We start from the raw sequence: 21,152 nt of genomic DNA on the forward strand, positions 1-21,152 counted from the left end.
TGTCATGTAAAGTTGCCCTCTTTATTTCTGATGTTCTATTGATCTTGCTTCTGTAGGCATACGTTTTGGTAACTGTGCTGCGTTCACGCGTACTTTCATGAATTGCAACATAATACTGGAGCTGATTAATAAATGGTAGCAATAGGACTCCTGTGGCATCAGGATTTTAAGTGTCTATCAAACCGACGTTCTCACTACATTATGCCACTATTATATTCTCTGCAGCTTTAAAAGAACTGTAGATAATTCTTCAAGATATCAAAACATTTAGCTTATAGTTCTATTGCTGTGGTTGTCACCTTCACTTTATATCAAATTTGAGACTCATTTCTTAAGGATGTCTCTATTTTCTGCTTTATTTGCACGTTGATAGCTCTACTGAATGACTAGTCACAGCAACTTTTTCCTCCTATTGAAGCATACTAAAATGCGAAAGCCTAAGACTAATCTGCTTCACAGGACTTTTCAGCTCTTTGGTTAAAGGGAAATAAGAAGTTTGCTTCAAGACTCTTGTTTATGTAGTTTCCTCAGTTTGGTTAACAAATGTGGGGCTTGAGGATACATTTACTGCTTCTCTGCATTTTTACTGAAGGTGTGTGCATTGGAAGGTATGCATAAGTTCTTGATATCAGGTGTTTGTCTGCTTTGCAGCTGCCGGTGAAAAGATATGAGTGCATGTTGATATTAAAATTCTGTACTTTATTGTTTTCACAATTTCTAGGAAGCTAAACCATTAATTTAATGGAAGAAACATTTACTATTCAGTTCTTATTTAATGATGGGTAGGACTTACAGGCTGGCTCTGCGCTCATCGCTTTATTTAAATTAAGGCTTGTGAATTTAAATTCAGCTTGTAGAAATAAATAATTAAAGTAACTGTTTTTATAGCCTTCAGTCTGATGGGCTGGTCCTGCAAAGCTATTTATAATGGTCTTTGCTTACTTAAGTAGTCAGACTCCAGCAGGGTTTTTGACATGAGGGGAACTTGGATTTGAGATGACTGCACAAAATGTGGTGACCCAAAATGTAGCAATATTTGTACTTGCATATTTATTTTTCTACACTGGTTTCATTTGCATAATTTCATTTAGGGTGTGCAAACATATGTGGTACAGCATAAAAATAACTTAATAAATTAGTGCATGAACTAATATAATGGGGTTCAGCTGTGAATATTTTATTTCCAGGAGGGGCAAGAAGAGGCAGGGTGATCTTGAAAGTAATAGCAAGCTGTATTGTAAAAGTGCAGCTGTTGGTAAGCTCTAACTATAAGTGGTTTGGCTGCAGGTAGCTTGTAGTGGATAGAGTTAAACTTGGGTGTCTTGTATATGATACACATTAATTTAATTACTTTAATAGCTACTTTCTGTTGAAACTTTAAAATCTAACGATCCTGCTTTTATTGCAGTCTTTAAAGATCTAATCGTTCTTGTGTGTGTCTGAGATGTAAAACTTAGTGCAAGAAGAGGCAACAGATTGGTTCCGTCATACGATTTTGTTGGGTTTTTTTTGAGGGTACTTAAAAGATTATGATGGATAATGCTGTCTTGTCAAAGAATGCCGACACAGGTGTTCATCATTATCTTAATTAAGATCCTGAGAAAATGTCATCTTTCTACATGAATTATGAAGGGAGATGCATTAGGAGATCATTTCAACTTTTTTTTTTTCTTTTTACAGGGGTAGATGAGAAGGAGGCTGTTTTCTCAAAACCTTTTTGATATTTCCTTATCAAAATGCCCAACCGTAGACACTCGCTGAATAATTTGTTTCTCTACTTCAATTTGCGAATATATTACCAAGAGATCTGTATGTGATGTTAAAGGGAATCCTTCAACAACAAAAAAAATCCCCCTTCCAGATACTCTCTTCTGCTTAAAGCTGACCCTATAAACAAAATACTAGGACTCGGATGGTAGTGGACATTGCTGCTGGACACATCTGCTAAGAGGTGTTTTATACAGTGTTTATTTAAAAGTATTTTGCTCTGTTATTAGCATGAGTTGCTAATACATGTATGTGAATATTTATAATTTTAAGCATGAAGATAAAAAAATTTCTCACCTTTGCACTACCATGGAAGTGAAACTAACCAGTGTACAAAGAGGAAGGAGGGGCTTGTGTTTTTCTGTGTTAAATCAATACATTATTAGCTGAACAAGAGCTAAAACAGTGCATCTAAAAGATTGGCTGAAGCATCAGCAGTAAAACTTAGGGGCTCCTTCGTGCAGATCCTTGTGTCTGTGTTGCTGCTGGCTTCCCTCGGATGAAGTGCTGGGAGTTACAAGGTCAGTTCGTGCAGTGGAAGTGCTGGTGTTTGGTGGCTCTTAGCCTAGGTGAGTGATCTCGGGAAGAGCTCTGCAAGACATCCTTCCCTTTTCTGTTGTTTATTCTGCCTGCACTTACTTTTCCCGAGACTCTACTCATTAGCACTCTCTGTGTTTGCAGCCTGAGACTGAGGTGTAAAATCCTGAACACCTAGAAAAACTTTTCTGTGTTTAGCAATTGGGTGTTAGGTAGCTTAGATAGACTTTCGTTATTCTCAGCAACCCTTTCTGTGTAAAATCACTTTTTGTCTGCTGAACGAAACTCGATTATCAGTCTCAGTCCTTTTTTAAAAGTGCATCAGCAAACCTGTTTGTTATGTGGAATAAAACCATACACAGAAGTGCAGCTGGCAAGCCTTTTAAGCATGTAGTTACTGTATTGAACATGTAACTCCAAAGATCTTGACAGTATCATGGGAGAACCTGAAACCGTATTTCATTTTCCTTGAAGTTTCTTGTAATTAACTTAAATAGCACGATTTGCTTGAATTTGTTGGCATAATATGGACTAAGCTAAGAATGTCTTTAGGGTTTATTTTGCTTACAGTTCCATAGGCACATGCAGAAAATAGACTCTCCTAAAGGTTGACTTTAGTGGAAAAAACGACGAAGTGCTCTCTTTCATGTCTAAACTGGTTTTTCACTTAAAGCAAGCCACATCTACTGTTAGTCAGCTCCTTATTGTGAAAAAGGAGCACCTCAGTGAGGAGGATGGCTGTGGCTCCCCGTGCCGTTTTATGGGATGTGCATGTGCCCGTAGCTTTCCATATGCTGGCAAATTCCCTTTCGACCGCAGGTGCTGCGGCACGGTGGGAGCTCCCATAGCAGGAATCTGGCCTCTAGTGTAGGTGTTAGAGGTGGGTGACTTTTAATAGCAGTGTCGTGTTCAAAAGGGTTTGTGTTTTATCTACTTTACTTACATGTATTTGCATTCCTTATAACCAGTGTTTGCATAGCTTGGCATTACCTCTCTGAGGAGAAAACATAAAGCCAAGTAGCCTTTCTAGTCTTACACCCAAAGAACTCTTTTTCATAATTTCATAATTTCTGATTTTTATTAATATTGGAGCTTTTTAGTTTCTGTTCCTTGATATGGATAATGCAGGTGCAAATGATTCTTGAAGACGTTTTCTGCAGATCAAAGTGAATGTATTTGTAGAACCAGAATATTTTTTTAATAAGTCATTGTTTGAGGGAGAAAAAGCAAGCCAGTCAGACCTTCCAAGGTGAATGTGGATCATCATAACAGAGACTTTACTATACTAATAAACTTGCGTCTGATCACTTTCCTATTTTCCCTGAAGGAGGTGCATCTTCCTGAGCTCTTTTTTCTTTACCCCCAACAGAGCAAAACCCAGCTTTTTCTTTTCATAAGCACATCTTTTTTACAGTATTTCTCAGCATTTCTATCACAGATCAAGAACCTAGCATTTACCTCTGAAATAGTCTCTGCTGACATTTACAGAACTTTTCATGCCCTTCAGATTTAATTTTATATAGAATAATACATGATATAATATGTAGGTCCTCTGTTTTCAATTAAGCTGTATTAAGTAACTATGCTCTTCTTTCATGTCCCATGGCAAAGTATCAAAATCCAGATGGCAGTGTGCTGGGATAAAATAGCTACAGGCTTGGCTGCTACTGTAAAGCCAAGAACTAACATTTTAGCCTGTGTGATAAATAAAACTGAGGTTGTGACTCTTGGCGTATTGGAGTTGCACTAAATAATGCTACAGTGCTGTTTATTACTGGTTTCATTGGATAATATGCAGCTGTAAAACCTTCTTGAAGCTTTTATTAAGAATACTCTGTCATTATAAAAAGATGCCTATAACTTCTATGGTATTGACGGCACAAGAACTACTTTGTGCTGACTTCCTGGTTGTTGTCTAGGGAGGACCTTACCTCTCCCGGCTTCTGTAGGCATGAGGTTCCATAAAAATGCCTCTTGGGAAGAGGACAGCTCTGTCAAGCCTAGGTTTCAAAAGGTATTTTTAAGGTATTTTTTGCTCTTTGCTTTCTCTTAATTTTTTTTTTTTTAGTGTTTAATTTTCTGCCTCAGTTAAATTCTGCTGATATTCTCTGTGGTATACACTGTGCTACTGTGTCCCTAAGCAAAATTTAAACTGAGGTTGCCCAGATTGTTGTCTGAGAGGAGGCTGCAGAATGGCTGAGAGACTTTTATACTAGCTGAGAAGGTGATGGGAAGACTTGGTAGTAGGGAGGGGACTAGAAATCTTGAAACCTGGGCCTGTTTTCTCATTCAGTTTCTGGCACGTCCTATGACCTAGACTTGTTCATGTAACCTCTGTGCCTCTATTTACCTAACTGGAACCCTCTGCTTTTCTCAGAAATGTTCAGACTTAAATTGGTGTCCATGCTCACATATTTTGACTGTTGTGCTTTTGAGCAAAAGCAAGTTATTAATGCTATTACTGATTCATTAGCTAAATGCCATTAAATTTCCATATTCCACAGACCTTTGGTTTCTGTAGGCACCTGTTTATAGCACGCCTCTTAGAAAACACAGGATTGAACACCATCCGGTGGGATGCAGTACTAATAGTGTCTGTGGGATTTAACAAACTTGCTAGATTGATGGGTGAAGAAACCCTTGCATTGCTCAGTCTGTAATCCTTGTTTGTAAGAGAAACCTGCTGTCTAAATTAGTGACAAATACAATCCTTTTGTTCCATTTCCCAGTTCTCCATTTGTCTGTTTTTTGCCTTTATATAATGCACCCAAGAGCAGAAGCAGTGAGGTCCATGATGGGGAAAATTAATCCAGTAGTCCCATCTTATCCTGTACTCACCTAAACACAGGAAGAGAGCTCACACAAAGCCAGAATGTGTCTGGGCTTGCAGCTCTTTTTAACCATATTAAGTTCTATTCGGAGCTGATGGTAAGTAATTTGTTTTGTGTATGTTATGATTCATTAAGTAAGGCATTACAGTAGTGGCACTTTCCTTTGTGGTACTGGGTTCTGTCTCTAACAAAATGCAAATTAATGTTTTCAGATACATCAGCTTTAGCCCTGTTTCTGTTATGAAAATCATGTGGTGCAGATGACACACACCGTAATAAATATGCTCTCTTTTCTTTCTTTTTCGTCCTCTCCAGAGGAGCTCAGTGAGACTGGTCCAAGCAATGCTGAAGAAAGGAAGAACAGAGTTGGAAGGCAGGAGCTATTTCAGAGTGGGATTCTTCTTTCTGTACACCCAAATATGAAGACTTTATAAGCATCATTAGGTAGAATATTGATAATAGTGTAATATCAGTAATACTGTACTGCTTTATTGTTCAGTGGTCATGTGGAGCTGCATTAGATAAATGAACATATATTAGTGGCTTAAATGAGCACTATGAGTAAGAGTAGTAAATCGAGGAGGTGGGTACTAGAGGAAATACTACTAGTTTTTTTTTTTTTTAGGCCAGTGTCTTTCCTTTTTTTAAAGCTCTTCCCATAACTTGTAGTTCTTTTGTTTCTTGAGAAGGATGGAATGAAGAAAAATACATTTTCATTCAAGAAATTGAAGCTAGTTCAACTTCTTAACTAGAAAGCCTTTGCAGTCCTCTTAGCTGTTACAGCATCTTAATGCTTTGTCCAGCAAAAAATAGCACTCATAGTGCTGACCCATGAACTCTCCATAAACATCTGCAGTGCTGCAGCATGTGCTGCTCTTTGTTCTTAGGGCTTCCCTCGTCGGGGAGCAGTTGCAAAATGTCTGTGGTGGTGCAGCCCTCTGTGACCTCTTGCATCCAAGGATGGAATTTGCGAGTCTTTTTTTTTCTGTCTGGAACTTGTGGGAGCTTCCTCCTGAGCCCAATAGTTCTCAAATATTGCAAGAAAATATCTGACAGTGTTGTCTGGGAGATGTGACTGGCTTTCTTGTTAATGTTTATTAAGTGCCTTAAAATGGAGGGGGAGAGTCATTGCCTTCATTTTTACAAATAGGAGAACTGGCATGTAGGAAGAACGGATCTCTTCTATCTTCTGTGATTCTTGACCCACCTAATTAGGTGGTTGTCACGAGAAATAACAACCTGGCTCAGGGGAATGGCACTGGGGAGAGATGCTGACGTGTTCAGTATGGCACATTGCTTCTCCCTCGCAGAATGGCTTAACATAGTAAACAGGGTCTTCCCTCTGTGAATGTCGGTTGGCCAGTGAGGAGATTTAAAAGGGCTGATGAGCCTGAGGCTGTCTCTCTGTCGGATAGCTTCATTATAGATCTCATCCAGGGAAAAAGTGAAGTAGTGCAGCTCATTTCTAGGAGCTACTCTTGTTTTTAGTGATTACTCACCCTCTGCCTCCTCCTGCTTCCTTTCACAATAGAGTCTCCTTTCCCCAGGTTAAGCTGATTTACTTCACGCCTGGTATTTGCAGTTTTCCTGCGCTTAGTTAGCCTCTAAGGCAGTAGTTGTTTCTTCTGGACTTTAGTTTCTTTTTTTTTTTTAATAGTTTATTTTGCTAAGAAAGAGGATCTGTGCAGCTGCTACAAACAGTAGTGGTGCTGATGTGTATCAATAAAGAGTTAGAGATGTGTGTTTTCCATGTAGGAGATAGACTTAAAGCCTGCTTTAAAGGAAGGCGAACCTTGGAGAGGTCTAACAGTTGTGAGATAAATATTCAGAAATATGAGTTGGTAAGGTTAATGTGATTAAAATGAATATGTGATAACGGGCTCTGCACATTAAAGATTAAGAGCTCAAATTATAGACTTCAGAGCGAAACACTCCATGAGCGTATGTGAGTTTTGTTTGCACAAGGAGCGCAAGCTTAGGTCCACAGTTAGAGTTGCACAACAATCCCATCCTGTCTGCTGCTTTTTTGTCTTGACTGATCTGCATGGAAATCTCTCGCGCACTGTAGTGTCAGGGTGAAAACATAGTCTGGTGTGAGGTGGGGGGTCAAATGAGGAAATAATTTCAGTCCAAGCATTAGTGTTACTCTATAAAAATAGATTCATTTTACACAAATTATTCACATTTACAAAGATCCGTTTATAGCGTTTTGACTGCACAGTAGTTAATTCTTTATGTATAAATTGATCCTTTGTAAAAAAAAATGTAATTCCATATACAATAGTTAATCTTTTTGAGTGGAAGTTGAAGATATATTATCAATTAATTTATGCAGGTTATGACTTTCTTTCCACTGTACTCTGCAGTGGTTACCTACACTAAAGTTGAGTCGGTGTGTGCCTAATGAAAATTAGATGTGAAATGTAATATGTAGAGGACAAAGAAGCATTGAAATCCTTGTGCTCTTAAAAAGACAAAGGTACCTCAGACAATTCTCCTTTCTTAATCTCTTCAGTATTTGATGCGTAACTCTGTTAGGAGCAATTTGGAGTAAATGAAATTGAAATATTTTTAGAAATAGTATTAATACCAGATATTACTGCTTACCTTTTGTGAAGCCTAGTTTTGTTTTAAAACGCTTTGCGTTTTGGGAGGCTAATTTGTAGACAATCTTCCCTTGAGAAAGAAAAGCGTCATGGACTTCCGTGGAGAGACAAGCCTAGATGTTGTATCTGTGAAATTTGATAATGTTGCAACCATTTAAATAGTGTTTGTTTACATAACAGCAATGGCATCTCTCCTCCTCTTCCTTGCGGTTTTGTCCAACTAGATGTTATGAGTGGCAGTTGCAGTGACTGCTAAGTTTTTAAATGATGACACCATTATGTGCAGTGATTTTTGAAATGAGAAATTCCAGCCAAGAATTACATCTGCTCTCATCTCCTTCAAATCATACTCTCTGGCTGTGCAGATTATGATTGATTTGTTTGTGACAGATTGCAGGAAACAGTCATTGATTTTTCAATATTTTACCTTAAAATTATTTACAGTTGTAACCAAGGGGAGGAATTTCCATGGGCTGTCAGCCCCTGAAAGACTGGGATAATATTCCCTGCTCCCTGACAAGACAAATTACCCGTAATGAGTGCAGTAGCTGAAGGGTATACTTTTATTTTAAAATATGTCAATAACCCCAGTGACTAAACGAATATTGATTCAGCATAATGAAGCCTGAGTAATGTGAAAATGAGCTCTTCAAGGAGCATGGTAAAGACTTTCTTTTTAGCTTGTAGCAAGAAGCTTTTCATTCTTTACTGTTAGGTAGTTGAAATGTGCAGTCTTAAACAAGTCAGCCTTAAACAGTAGTAATATGCGGAATAATGTAACAAAAGAACTTGAGGTTTTTTTCTGACTGTTTTTTTTCTTTTTTTTTTTCCCCAAGTCCTTTTTCTTCAGTGCATTTCAGCAGATCAGACATTTACAGAGAAAAATGCAAGTTATCCAGGGCAGAGATAGAACTACTATTGGTGTTAATATCTTTTGCAATAATATTCTTCAGCCAGCCTAATGACATTTTTGAAGTGGATTCTGCATATATGGGCATGGAAATGTATCTAAATAAACTGTAGATTTAATTTCATATTATTGACTTCTTGGACATATTGATGTGTGTTCTATGTGATCGGTCTAATATTCTTGTCCTTTAACAATTTAGAATAGCTGGTTTATGAGAACCGAGATATACTGTTACAAAACTTAGTTACCGTAATGCACATTTTTCTTTCCGGTGCCTTGTAACACTGCATGTTTCTTACCAAATGAGAATTTTCAAGCAGTAATTTATTTAAATTACAGTAATTTATGCAGTGCCATAGGTGTGGTGTGGAAAAGCATCTAATAGATTAATACGGATGTACTTCAATTGTCCAGGGTAAGGATTAGATTAAAGACAACGTTGAGGTACAATTTTTTTTAACATTTAAAATATTGGATGCTAAAAAAAAGTATAATTTGAAAGGATCAATTGGTCATTTGTATTAGAGATTATCATGCAACATTAGGAAGGTTCTGCAAAAGCACTGGGTATAAATAGCTATGTAATCCAGACATGCAAAAAGATAGTTTTTGAGGTGTTTGTATATAATGTGTCAATTATGAAATAATGTCATAGCCAGAAGCATTTAGTGAGCATGTTTGGGCACAAAGAGAGTTTCCCTTATTTTCTGAGGGCTGACTTCAATTGCATCCAACTAACTTGTGAAAATCTTCAGAAGGATGTTTTCCTATCAGCACACAGGTGATTTTTCCAAATGTCATTCCTTTAGCATAGCTAGAAAGTATTTCAGGAGGCACTTAAGAACCTGTGGCGTTGAGTTAAATGGCAACCCTGGAATGTGAGATATGTTCCTGTTTTAATTTGTTAATTTTCAGAAAAATGTGATGTACATTTGAGCAGGTTACAACTGTAAATAATTGCAATTTTGAGAGGGTTTGTGCACAACACCTGGGATTAGCAAAATATTGGAGAATCATTAATGGCGAGGGAGTAATAACCTCAAATATATAGCAGTGACAACAGGAGAATTTGAGGCTCTTGGAAATTAAGGTTCAACTGGTAACATTTAACTGCTCAGCGGTATTTTACACATCCCAGGTTCTCCACCTGTTCTTTTTGTTTCTGTACCTTTTGTTTCTTTGGCCAACAGCAGGAGATGGGAAGGGAAGGACCTCCTTCAGTAGCTTTCCCACAGTAGCAAGGAAGAGGGAGACTGTTCAGGGCTGGGTGCCAGGTCTGATGCAGACTGAAGGGCAAATAAACGTTTGTTTTAACTACATCTCCTTTTCCTGAATAACACTGAGCTCAGCGGTACCAAACTGAACAAAAGCAGATACTGCTAGGGGTGCTGCTGACAGCTTAACCGAAGTATGCTCTGCTTGCAAGCCATTGGCTTGTTTCGCTTGCAAGACAGGTAACATCTCTTGCTTTACCGCCTTTCCCAAAGATGAGTTTGCATATTAAATACTTGCCTGCCTGGTGTTCTGGTTCAGGCCTGAACTGTGCGCTTGGAGCTAATGGCAAATGGTGCACTCTCAGCTGCATGAAGCTAACAAATGGCTTGCAAGCTTTGTGGGTGAGATATTGGAGATTTCTGGTAATGGTACCTTGGAAGCTCTTAAGTTTATTCACACATCTCCTTTCAGTGGTAGAACTGCCACAATTGCTAGTCAGCTTTCAGGTGACTAGGGAGGAGAAAAAAAAACAAACACCAAAACAAATAACATCCCAAAATCACTAAACAGTTAAAAGTTCTTGTGACATTTGGGATCTCCTGGGAGCAGAATATAAACCCAGTTGCTGCTCAGTTAGGTAAAAGTAAAAGCAGAAAACATTGAAATGAAGGTCATGGGTAAGAACAGAATAATCTCCTTTGTGGTGGAGGTTGTTGGTAAATTCTGAAGAGCTAATATTTAGGGGGTCATATGTCCCTTGACACTTGAGGGCTTGCAAATTTTGACCCAGTTCAGTTCAGTTCAGGCTTGACATGAAGACCCTGTCTCAGTATGTTCTTGTAGTGCGAAAGTGGTGCAGTGTTAATGGTGTGGGTGTTTCTGTGCAACAGTTCAGCAATTCAGATCTCTATACCTATTTAATTGTCAGATTCCACTATGAATAGGGTGGCAACTAAAACCAATGATTGATTTTTAAATTTTTTTTTCCTATTTATTCTGCCTACGTGTTCTCTGCTCTACAGATAAACTATGAACTTGTTTTAGTTGATAGGAGGGGTGTGGGAGGAGGGAGGGCATATTAATGTAGGCAGTGGAAATTGTGCTTACTGGCTAAGCTTTCCCCCTCCTCCCCAGTTTGTTTGTTTGAAATCTAAGAACTAATATTGGATGGAACCTGAATCAGGGCAGTCTGTAAGCGGGCAGACAGCACTACGTAGAATTTGCTAATTTAAATGTCATGTTTAGTTGAAACCAATTATTTGTGCCCTAAACTACAGATGTTAAAGTTGATGTTTCTTTTTGTTTTAATTTATGAACAAATAATTGCTTTTATCAAAAGCAATTCTATATATGCAGGTTATTCATGTTTTCTTGGAATGACCGTATTATGTACTAGATGATTTAACTAACTTGAGTGCCGATAGTATCGCAGAGTCTTTGGTATGGGGGCATATGGTTTATGGTGAACTGTTAGAGAGAGATAACCCTAAAAAAAATATGAGGAGAATCCAGGATGCTTTGGGAGCCTTGCCTAACTGCAATGGTTGAAAAGGCATGGCTGATTTAATGCATGAGTGTTGAAATATGTGTCTGGAATTACAGAAACAAGTTGAGAAACATGAACTGAATTGACTGTTGATTATTTTCCTTTGTAAATGCTGGGAAAAGATGTATTATGCTTTGCTGTGGCCTTTAAGGAGGGTCCACAGTGTCCTCCTTGTTTTGTTTTGGTTTTTTATTAACTTACCTTTTAATATGAAGTGTCATTTCCAAAATGAAGTAATGTCCTTGGGCTGGTGGCAACAGCTGGAGTTGCAGAATTCATAAATAATTCAGAGAGGGATAAAGGGTAGGGGACTTTTTTTTTGTCATTTGAATCTTTATTATGTGCACACAATTTATTTTAGATATAGTATCATTTAAATTCATTCAGTATGATGATTGCACTGACCTGTCATATTTATTTTGATGTCCCTTTGAAGGACCATATGCTCTGTCCTGGGCATGAAAAAGGATGCAAGTTGCTAACCAAAAAGGCAGCTACATTTCTGCAGGGATGAAGACCCCTGCTTCCCATTGTCACGTCAGTAGATGTGCAGCTGTAGTTCAGTAGAAGAAAGTGTAGTTGTTAACACTGGTGCGGTGACTAAATGGTAGCATAGTCTAGCGAAAGGTGGAAGAAAGGGCAAAACCCATTTGCATCAAGCCATTGTATGGCATTAAAAACTCAGCTGTCACTGAGGGCCAGCTGGTGTGAGGAACCTGGCATGTGGAAGATGGAGAAGATTAAAGCCAGCTAGGAATCTGCCAAAGTGGAGGTGTGCCACGGTAGCTTTAATGTGGGAATACAATTAATTACTTTGTATGTTGGAAGTAGGGTTGCCATGCACACTGCCTTCTGGGGGATGCACGGGAGTTAGTCTGTTTATGCAAGGCTCGGGTCTTTTTCTTTGGCCAGTACATGCCCTCCTTTCCTCTTAAACAAGCTGCTTGCTTAGCCAGAAAAAAATCTTGGATAATGGTTTTGGGGAAAACATGCTGTTGTAGCATCTTCACTAATTCTATTGTAACTGTTGCATCTGGACCTTCACTTATTTTGGTGGCATGTTTCTGCAGACAAGTGGTATATTTTCCAGAAGTTAGAGAAATCCACCAGTTTCAAGTTCGACCATGTCCCATGAGTAATGAACTGCCGGATAATGAGTGATGCCTGATCCCTGCTGGCTGATGCACTGGCTGGTATTCATAGTTGGTGGATAACAGGACCTTGTCAATGCTACCTTAGCATGCACTATTAACATGATAGGATACAACCACTACAATATTTTCATGGTATAAGGTGGCAGCAGAGTGTGGAGCTTTGTATCAAGTAGATGGTCCATTGTGCTCATGCCAGTGGCAGAAGGAAGCCAATTAAGTGCAGGTTAGTGAAATACAATAACTAGAAGCTGTGAATGCAAATGTTAACTGTGTGCAAAATTGTTTCTTTTCTAGGTCCTGCCATCAATGACTGAGCATCCCTGAAATCTTCTTATCAGTTACTGTCGAGATGAGAAGGATAACAGGAAGGAGGAGTGCTTAAGTGGTTTTAATGACAGTTAATTTCATCTATTTATCAAATGACAGGTTTTTTCTTTCTCAAAACTCTAGTGTCATGACAAGATGCTTTTGGAAGTCATCTTTGTAAAATAAAACTGACAATTCTTAGGCTACAAAGAGCTATTGTATCTTTCTATACAATGTTGTCATTCTGGTAAACCGCTGGAAAGTCTTTATTTTTGAAATAACTTAACTTGCATGCTTCATTCATTTATTTGAATGTCTGTTGAATGCCATGTGAAAAGTTTCTTGCCAGAGTTCTCTTATTCAATGGAATAGTTATTCTTACAATGCTCAGTTTATTATTGTCTGAATTGCTGTTGCCTTAGCCTCCTGCAAAGATGTTTCTTTTTACTAATTCTTAAACAAATAAGGAATGAATGAGGTTTTGTTCCTTTCGTGTTTTGATCGGCATATCGTTCCTTTTGGAACTGAAAGCACCTTCAGTTTTCAGAATGACACTATTACAAAGAAAGGTGCTTTGCTTTTTTCTTTTTTTTTTTCCCTCCCAACAGAAAATGTCTTTTGTGCAATGATTTTTTTAATATGTACACTGTCAAGACACAATTACTGGAAGGAGAGACAGAAGCTGTTGGGAATGTCATGTTATGCCAAATTAAGAATTATTAGCTCTTACTTTCTCTGCAATCTCTTCAATTAGAACTTGACCTATTGCGTCTGGCTTATACTTTGACTTTAGTGGAACTAATGTGTCCTTGGAGTAGAATTTTAGAGTAACTTAAGATTCATGGTTTTTTTTTGTGTGTGCCCCCCCATCTCTGCTTTAAACTGCTGGCATTAACTTCAGAGAAGGCAAGAGATACAGCCTCCTTTGTCAGCAGCTGTGCTAGTTAAAGAAGGCAGCTTCATGTACGCTTGCTTGCACACTCACTCGTGGAGGTTATTGTCCTGATAGGGAAGCAAACTGAGCAGTTTCCCTGAGCACAGCCAGACTTATTTCAGCTAAAGTTAGTTGTGTTATCAAATATTAGTTAACTAGCATCCTGGGTCATTTTGATGAAAGGGCAGGGAATGCACAGACGGTGTATCGGGGAAGGTGGTGCATTGACAGGAGGGTTGTTGAGGAGCTGCTGGTGGGGTAGTGTTTTCAGCAGGTGCAGTTACATCTCTAAGATGTGGTAAAAATTAGATGTGTTAGAAAGCTGTGCAGTTCTGTCATGTATAATATTCACATTTTGGGGACATACTGAATAATATAAAATAAAACTGGGCTCTTTGATTTATTCCTTTTGTGTGTCAGTGTGAGTGGAGAGACATGATGTGAGTTTGTGTAGGTGATAGGACACCTGTTTCAGAAAAATGTATCTGGTCAAGGTGTGTGAATGGTACAAATGAGTTGTGCTTTACTCATCAAAGACAGTGCCTCAACCACCACATGCCTCTGGAGAACTGTTTTTGATACATGGTGCCCTAAGCTGCCTTTAGCGAAGAGGGCAGAACACCTCCAGCAGAAGAGGCTGCCCCATCCATTGCTGCTTCTCTGGCCAATGTTGCCTCAGTCGATGCTGGAGTCCAATGAGGCATCCAAGCTCTTGATGTTCCCCGTGCCAAAATCAGAATGGTGTGGATGATGTCTAGCACTGGAAGGCATAATGAGTAAAACCAGTGCACTAAACAGCTCCTTCAACGCTGACCCTTCTTGAGAGAAGGCTGTGGAGTGTAGGTGCTGTCCCACAGATGGCTTGGGCGCACAAAGAACAAGAGGCTTTCTGATCTGTCAGACACCTGAGAGCAGCAACTCGGTTTGTGTCCCCTCTTGGGGCACTGCTAGATGAAAGGAACTTGGTTCAGTCACAGAAAGGACTGAACCTCCAGCTCAGCTGGTGTTGCATCCAATATCTCTTAACTGTTCCTAACCTAAAGAAAGAGGAAGTATGCACTGGCCTCTTATGTCGCATGTGTAAGGGAGGAAATTAATGTACTACGTCTGGAAAGGAACTGGTGTGTAAGGGGAAGGAGCTGCTTTGCAGGCAAAGAACCGCCGGCCCTGGCTGTTTTATCCTCAGAAGCACTACTGTATCACAGTGCATTCAGACTGGAGCCTGCATCTGCTGTTCCCTGAACTGTGGATCTGAAAAATAGTGATGTGAAGAGATGAGGCATGGCATGTCTTAGGGTGGAGGCCTATAAAGAGATTTGGGAATGTGCACCAACTTAGAAGTGGCTAATATTTTAAAATTATATATAAAAAAGAAGTAGATGTGATATGACAGAGGGTGAAGCCTATTGCTTTTCTGCCAAGTTATGAGTTAACTTGGCCATGTACTGCTGTATGTTGAGAAAATTTTGGACTCTTCAGTTAAGCTCTTTCTTAGCCGTTAGTCTGTGCTTGCAGTGTAGTGGTTGGTGCGTGCATAGTTCAAGGAGGCAAAGCGCCAGCCTCATAGTTTCCAAAATCCTCAACTTGCCCCTGATCCGATCTCTGCAGCTCTGTGGTGAAGGTGGGTGCGTCTCTAGCTGTGAGAACTGTGCCATCAGCCCGGGGTCAAGCCGCAGCTGAGCTCTTGGCATCTGTGCTGAGTTCAGAAGTGATGTACCTCCTCCAAAGGAGGTCTTACAGATGTCTCCCCTGACCACGAACTAAGGGGAAATGAGCCTCCACAGCTCTTTGAGACAGCCCATAATTCATATAATTCTTTTCTCTTAATATGGACTATTGTAGTACCAAAGTTAAAATATTTAATGAAATGCTTGTGATTGCCTAATAGTCTTTCCCCCTACTTAAGTGGTAATACGTAGTTAAACCAGTATTGCAAAATAACATCTTATGTAGAGCACTGCCGTGGATGTATTATGCCGATGAGTAAAATTTTACGTCCAAACACTTAAAATGATCAAATACTATAGTTAAGACTGTCATACTATTTATGCAGCGCTAAAAAGAAAACAAAATACAATACAGATTTTTTTTTCCTATAAATACTCTAAATAATAGGTTGGTTTCAACTAGACTTCCTGGCTCTTTGGTGATTGCTGCACTCGGTATGAATCTACCAGGATCCTGCACATAATCATGTGTTTATTACTATATACACATAATTTCTATGTTCTCCACAAATATGTTGGACAAAACATAGTTTACCTTTTTATATGGTACTATATGGTTACTTTCTAACTCCTTTAACTTCAGTTCAAACTTGGTTGAATAAAATGTGCATTCCTGAAAATAATCATTGCATCTGTAATGGGATAGTTGATTTCATATGGCTGTTTTCATACTCCAGACATAACAAAACATTTTCAAGGCAATACGTGTTGACAATAGACAGCGATAAAAATCAGTTAATGACAAATTCTAAGGTGCAAACTTTTAATAAGAGCAATGAATCATTAGGAATGATTAGAAAGGGAATAGTAGATCTTCTATCTTTTGAATGAAGATGAAATGTTTTTATAGAGGTATATGCTTGAACAACTGGCTGGGTGGGGTAGAGAAATTCTTCACAGGCTTCTGTGGCTTTTGCTACATCTGGGGTCAGACTGGGTCATCTTTTGCCTTGGAAAGGAGGAAGGCATCTCGGTGTAACAAATATCTTCACAGCATAGCAGCTTCCACTGAAAAGTTACTCAAAGTTGCTTACGGTTCTTTTTAAAAAAGGATCGGGGAGGAGGGGCATTGGTTAACAACTAGTTTGGCAAGGTTCCTGGCTTGTAATGCTGTGCCTTTTTCAAAGAAACTCCTTCACCTGACTGCTTGGTTCCGCAGAGTGTTATGTTTCATTGGCTTTAGGTGAGGTGGGTTTCTTTCATTCATCCATCCTCCCCTCCTTCCCACCCCCCCGCCCCAAATAATCAAACACCACATCAACTTTTTTATTTCAGAGCAAATGTCTTCTACAAAGTGTAATTTTGCCTTGCTGCTAGAAATAATTTTTAGGTTTAAAATAATCTGACAGCATCCTGCTCTGTATAAATTAGGTTTGTTCTCTACTAAGGTTAGTTAGCTGGCACCCATTTGCTAGCATGTTACAAAAAAAAAACCACCCAAAACCAGTTGCAAGTTGATCGCATCTGGTTATCTGCCTTTTCTCTTTTTAATGGGCTTTTTGTTGCTGTGCTGTCACCAAAGCTGAAGTACATGTGTGCAAGTTGTACGTCTCCAGGTTCTCTACAGCCCGGGGAGATGACGTTGGCTTTCCTGTACCATGGAAAGACTTGGGGGCATAAGCGTTTGGAGAAGTGGTGAGGTTGTCTGCACCTAGATTTCTGAATCTTATGCACTTTTGGTTTTGGCTAACGGTGATATTTTCTGCTCTATGGCAAGCAATATGTTACCACTGAAGTCCAAAATGCCAGGTATAATTAGCTCATGTGTTTAAATAGGTGTTATTTTGTAACTTGTATGTACTAGCCTGTTTTCATGCCTAAGTATGTATTTTACCTGGGAAGAATGCTGTGTGAATCAGAAAAAAACAGAAAAATGATTTAATGTTTTGTGCTAGTGTTTAAGATTTTAAAAACAACCTTGAGGTCTTTATTTCTTTGTTTACAATTGATTAGGGTTAGAATTTTGAAAGCTTAATGCCGACTAGAAGTGCTTTACAGTCAGTCACTGAGAATTACGGGCTTGGCACGACTCACGTTTTTGTCCTTCAGTATATCCGTTATTGTTAGAGGCTAAGTAGTCTGCACATAGATGACTGATTTTTTTGGGAGTATTTTACGTTTTTACATGTTCAGAAAAATACTTCGTTAAAGCAGCTGCTGGCTGAATGGGGTGATTAAATAACTGTACTGCTTTTATTGAAGTTGACACATGCTGCCCATTCCTTAAAAATCAGTATGTGAGCAGAATATTTCCAGGATTTATTGAAGCCAGACACCTAGAGATAGCGGGGAGCTTTCCATAGCAGTAAAGATAACTTCAAGTTTTACACTGTTATAACAAATCTGTCTTTAAGAAGAGATCTATTATTGTAATACATTGCTTGTGTTCTTCATATTTTGTACATACGTATGTTCTATGTGTGCACACACACACCTACGCACAAATGCTTAAGACTTGAGCACTTTTATTTGACAGTGATTGTATATTCTATTTAGTCTTTATTTGGAAAAAAATAGTGTTGTAATACTGATCAAGAATCCCAATTTGCTTAGTGCCAAAAGAAATCTGGGGTTTAATTGATTTTTTATTTTTTTTTTTAACTGAGATGCAGTCCTGCTTAGTTTGAATTGCAGCTCTTAATCTGTGAGTGTCTTGGAGTAGCAAGTAAGGAATCTTACTAAATGTAAACTGAGGCTTGCTTTCCTTTTAACTAGTATGATGAGTGCAATGTTCCGCATGTGTAATGCTTTGCAAGTTGTGAAAAAGTCAACTTGTAATTACAACACGTGGCGACCAAACATGTTATAAACAAATGTCCTCAGAAAGTCTATTGAACAGATATAATTACCAATATTGTAAATTTTAGTGATATGATCTTTTTCTATTCCTTTCCTTTCTTTTTCAAGTGCATTGGAACAATTTTTTGTCCGTTTGAGCATGTTCAGTTAGTCTGCCTTTCCTGTTAACTGTTCACATCTTTAAAGCATCTTTGATATGTCTCTTTTAAAGTTATAATTATTCATTTCAGGCAGAGTTTACAAACATGCAAGTTTCAAGATCAGAACATTTTGTAACTTCACCTTACTGTATTTTGTTTACATGGTCTATGATGTGGAGAACTCTGCCAAGTACACTCCGCTTCCATGAGTTTTGATGGGAACCTAGTGCTCCAAGATGCACACAGCGGTATCGGTGGCCGTGCTTGGTATAGATACAGGCACAAAGTGCTTTCCTGAAAGAGGGGGTCAGTCTTAGAAAATATCGGAGGGACAGGTTCTTCTTTTGAGTGACCCCAGAGCCTGACTGACACTGTCAGAAACAGCCCCACCTCATTCAAACCCAAGTGGTGCCAAGTGCACAGAGGTTGAGCAGGTTCATGGCCCTGCAGTGAGCAATGGTGGCAGTGGTGCCCAGAGGCAGGCAGAGGATGAGCGGGGTGCTGCAGGAACCAGGCAAGGTACCAGAAATCTGCTGTTTCTTCTTTTGTGAATGCTTCCAGATTACAGTGCTGCCATTTCCATTACCCTGCTAAAAGAGAAAGCCTCATTGCAGTAGCACAGTGGGTGGAGATGCCTTTTCTGGAATCTTTTTAAATAGCAATAATTAAGTCACAAGCAACTGTGACTTGGAAAGCCTGTGGTACCAGTGTACGGTAGTAAGAGGTTTTTGCTTCCTGAAATCCTCTGACAGTGTTAAAGTCTTAGTAGTGCGCTCTGGACTGGCTGCTTATCTATCATGGATATTTTGTATGATTTCAGAGTAGAACGTTGCCCTTACTGTTGAATTATTTGGCTAAAGCCATCAAACTTTCACCGGCATATTTTGGGATGTTTAAACCTCAAACACTTTTCATGCAACGTCTGACTTACTATTATTGCACACTATAAAATAAAATGCACTATCAAAATACATGCTGAAAACTTTATTCATCAGCTACTAATAAAAATGTGGAAAAAGTATTTTCAAGATTTGGGGTTTTTTTTCCAATTCATCCCCATTGATTTTGCATTATTTTTAATGTGGGACATGGAAAAAAAGAGGTTAGTTCCCCTTGCCAGAATACATAAGGTGCTGTTGTGTATCGGTGTTCTAAACTTCTAGGACTGTATAAACAGAAAATTTACTTTTTAATTTTATTGTCATGCTGGGTATGCAGCAGAAGTTAGTTTTTTGCCTGGACGTCTGTGTGAGCAGGCTAGGTATTTTTAACTGTCCATGTATTCCAACAAACTCATTTTAGGGGCAGATCTTTTCATGCTGCGTTCTGCAAGTTGAAGACAAAAAATTGGTTTCTAAACTACTTGCATGTTTTAATATTGTGAGTCAATTCCCATGTGTTAAAGTGTAAACTACTAACTAATCCATAGGAGTTTATGCAGGAGAAAGTCATTTAATTAACACTTTTAATTTCAGCTGGGAAAGAAGGTGAAACTGAGGTCTGAAGAATGGAGGAGGCTTTGTTTTTCATCGCCGAAGACTCACCCCACTGTAAGTCTGCTGATGTACAGGGACCATCTCCTGCTAATTAGGCCTCTCCGATGCGCTCTCTAGAAACGCGCTGGAGAAGTTTTTTCAAAAAACCACCACGCCGTCATAAATAAGGAAACGGTATCGTATGTAACTATTACATGTCGCTCGTTTGGCAGACTATAATTTAATAGAACAACAACGATCAGACTAGTATATCAGTTAATTTTCAAAACATTTTATTCCACACAAATTATCTCAGGTCCTGGAGGGCAAAATGACAAGAGGTTACTCGTACACTATGTATTTAATTAATTGAAAAATGCTCAAATTGCTTTTACAGTTGTTATTAAAAAGTAGAATCAGTGTTGCCAGTGCTCAACCATAATTAGAACCCCAGGGAATTAAATATTTAGCATTAGTAATGTAACAGCACTTAGGACACAAATTTCTATTTTTGTAATGAAAGCAATACAGTGTAAGTGCAAATGGCTGAAACGACAGCTGTGACAAGCGAACCAGCCTGGGATATTTCAATAAGACACCTCGTCGGACAGCAAGCTTACCACATTACTCGTTTGTAAGAGATCTGCAAGTTTAAATCCCAATAGCCGGGCATTACACCCGGTATTTAGATTTCTAATTGCTCACAGGTTGAATGGTCGGGCAAATGTCACGCTGTCAAGTGGGGGAAGCGTGCGGTGTTTTCCCAAATAACGCCGCAGAGGTGCGTGCCTTTGTCCGCATGGGCAGGGGCTGGGGGGCAGGTCCCAGGGTTGCAGAGGGAGGAAAAGAGATCTTGTTTGTTTTAAGTTTAATTACATTTTAAGCATAAGTGCTTTCAGTGATACAACATGAAAAGTTGGATATTGGGCTCTAATGAGCTGTAGTGGTAGATGGCTGGAGACCCTGAGGGATTCATTCACTAAATTAACGGGATAAAAGTACTTGGTTTGGGCATGGTAGGATGGCTGAGCTCTGCTCAAAAACTCCCTTTCAGAACTGTCTCTCATTCCTGTTTTCGTTCTAAACAGGCCGTGTAGTGACTTCCACAGCCGTCTGCTACAACTGTTCAGCTTGTCAGAAGGTATTACATTACCACCTAATAAGTAATAAAGCGTATTTGACTTCATTTCTCTTCTGGGTTTGTT

General features: G+C 39.0%; 1 long non-coding RNA gene across 6 annotated transcripts; it reads left to right on the forward strand.

Moving 5' to 3' along the window:
* On the forward strand, nucleotides 1-21,133 carry LOC135314767 (uncharacterized). Of its 6 annotated transcripts, none has more exons than XR_010374241.1 (6): nucleotides 1-2,336; nucleotides 4,224-4,329; nucleotides 5,034-5,232; nucleotides 5,451-5,579; nucleotides 12,861-20,022; nucleotides 21,036-21,133. It is a non-coding gene; the product is annotated as an uncharacterized LOC135314767 (long non-coding RNA). The 6 variants fall into 6 exon arrangements; XR_010374243.1 differs by having other exon boundaries at nucleotides 2-1,951; nucleotides 2,232-2,336; nucleotides 12,861-21,133; XR_010374239.1 differs by having other exon boundaries at nucleotides 5-2,336; nucleotides 12,861-21,133.
* Nucleotides 21,134-21,152: the final 19 nt, after the last annotated feature.

This window comes from Phalacrocorax carbo, chromosome 8, assembly GCF_963921805.1.
Source record: "Phalacrocorax carbo chromosome 8, bPhaCar2.1, whole genome shotgun sequence".
NCBI lineage: Eukaryota > Metazoa > Chordata > Aves > Suliformes > Phalacrocoracidae > Phalacrocorax > Phalacrocorax carbo.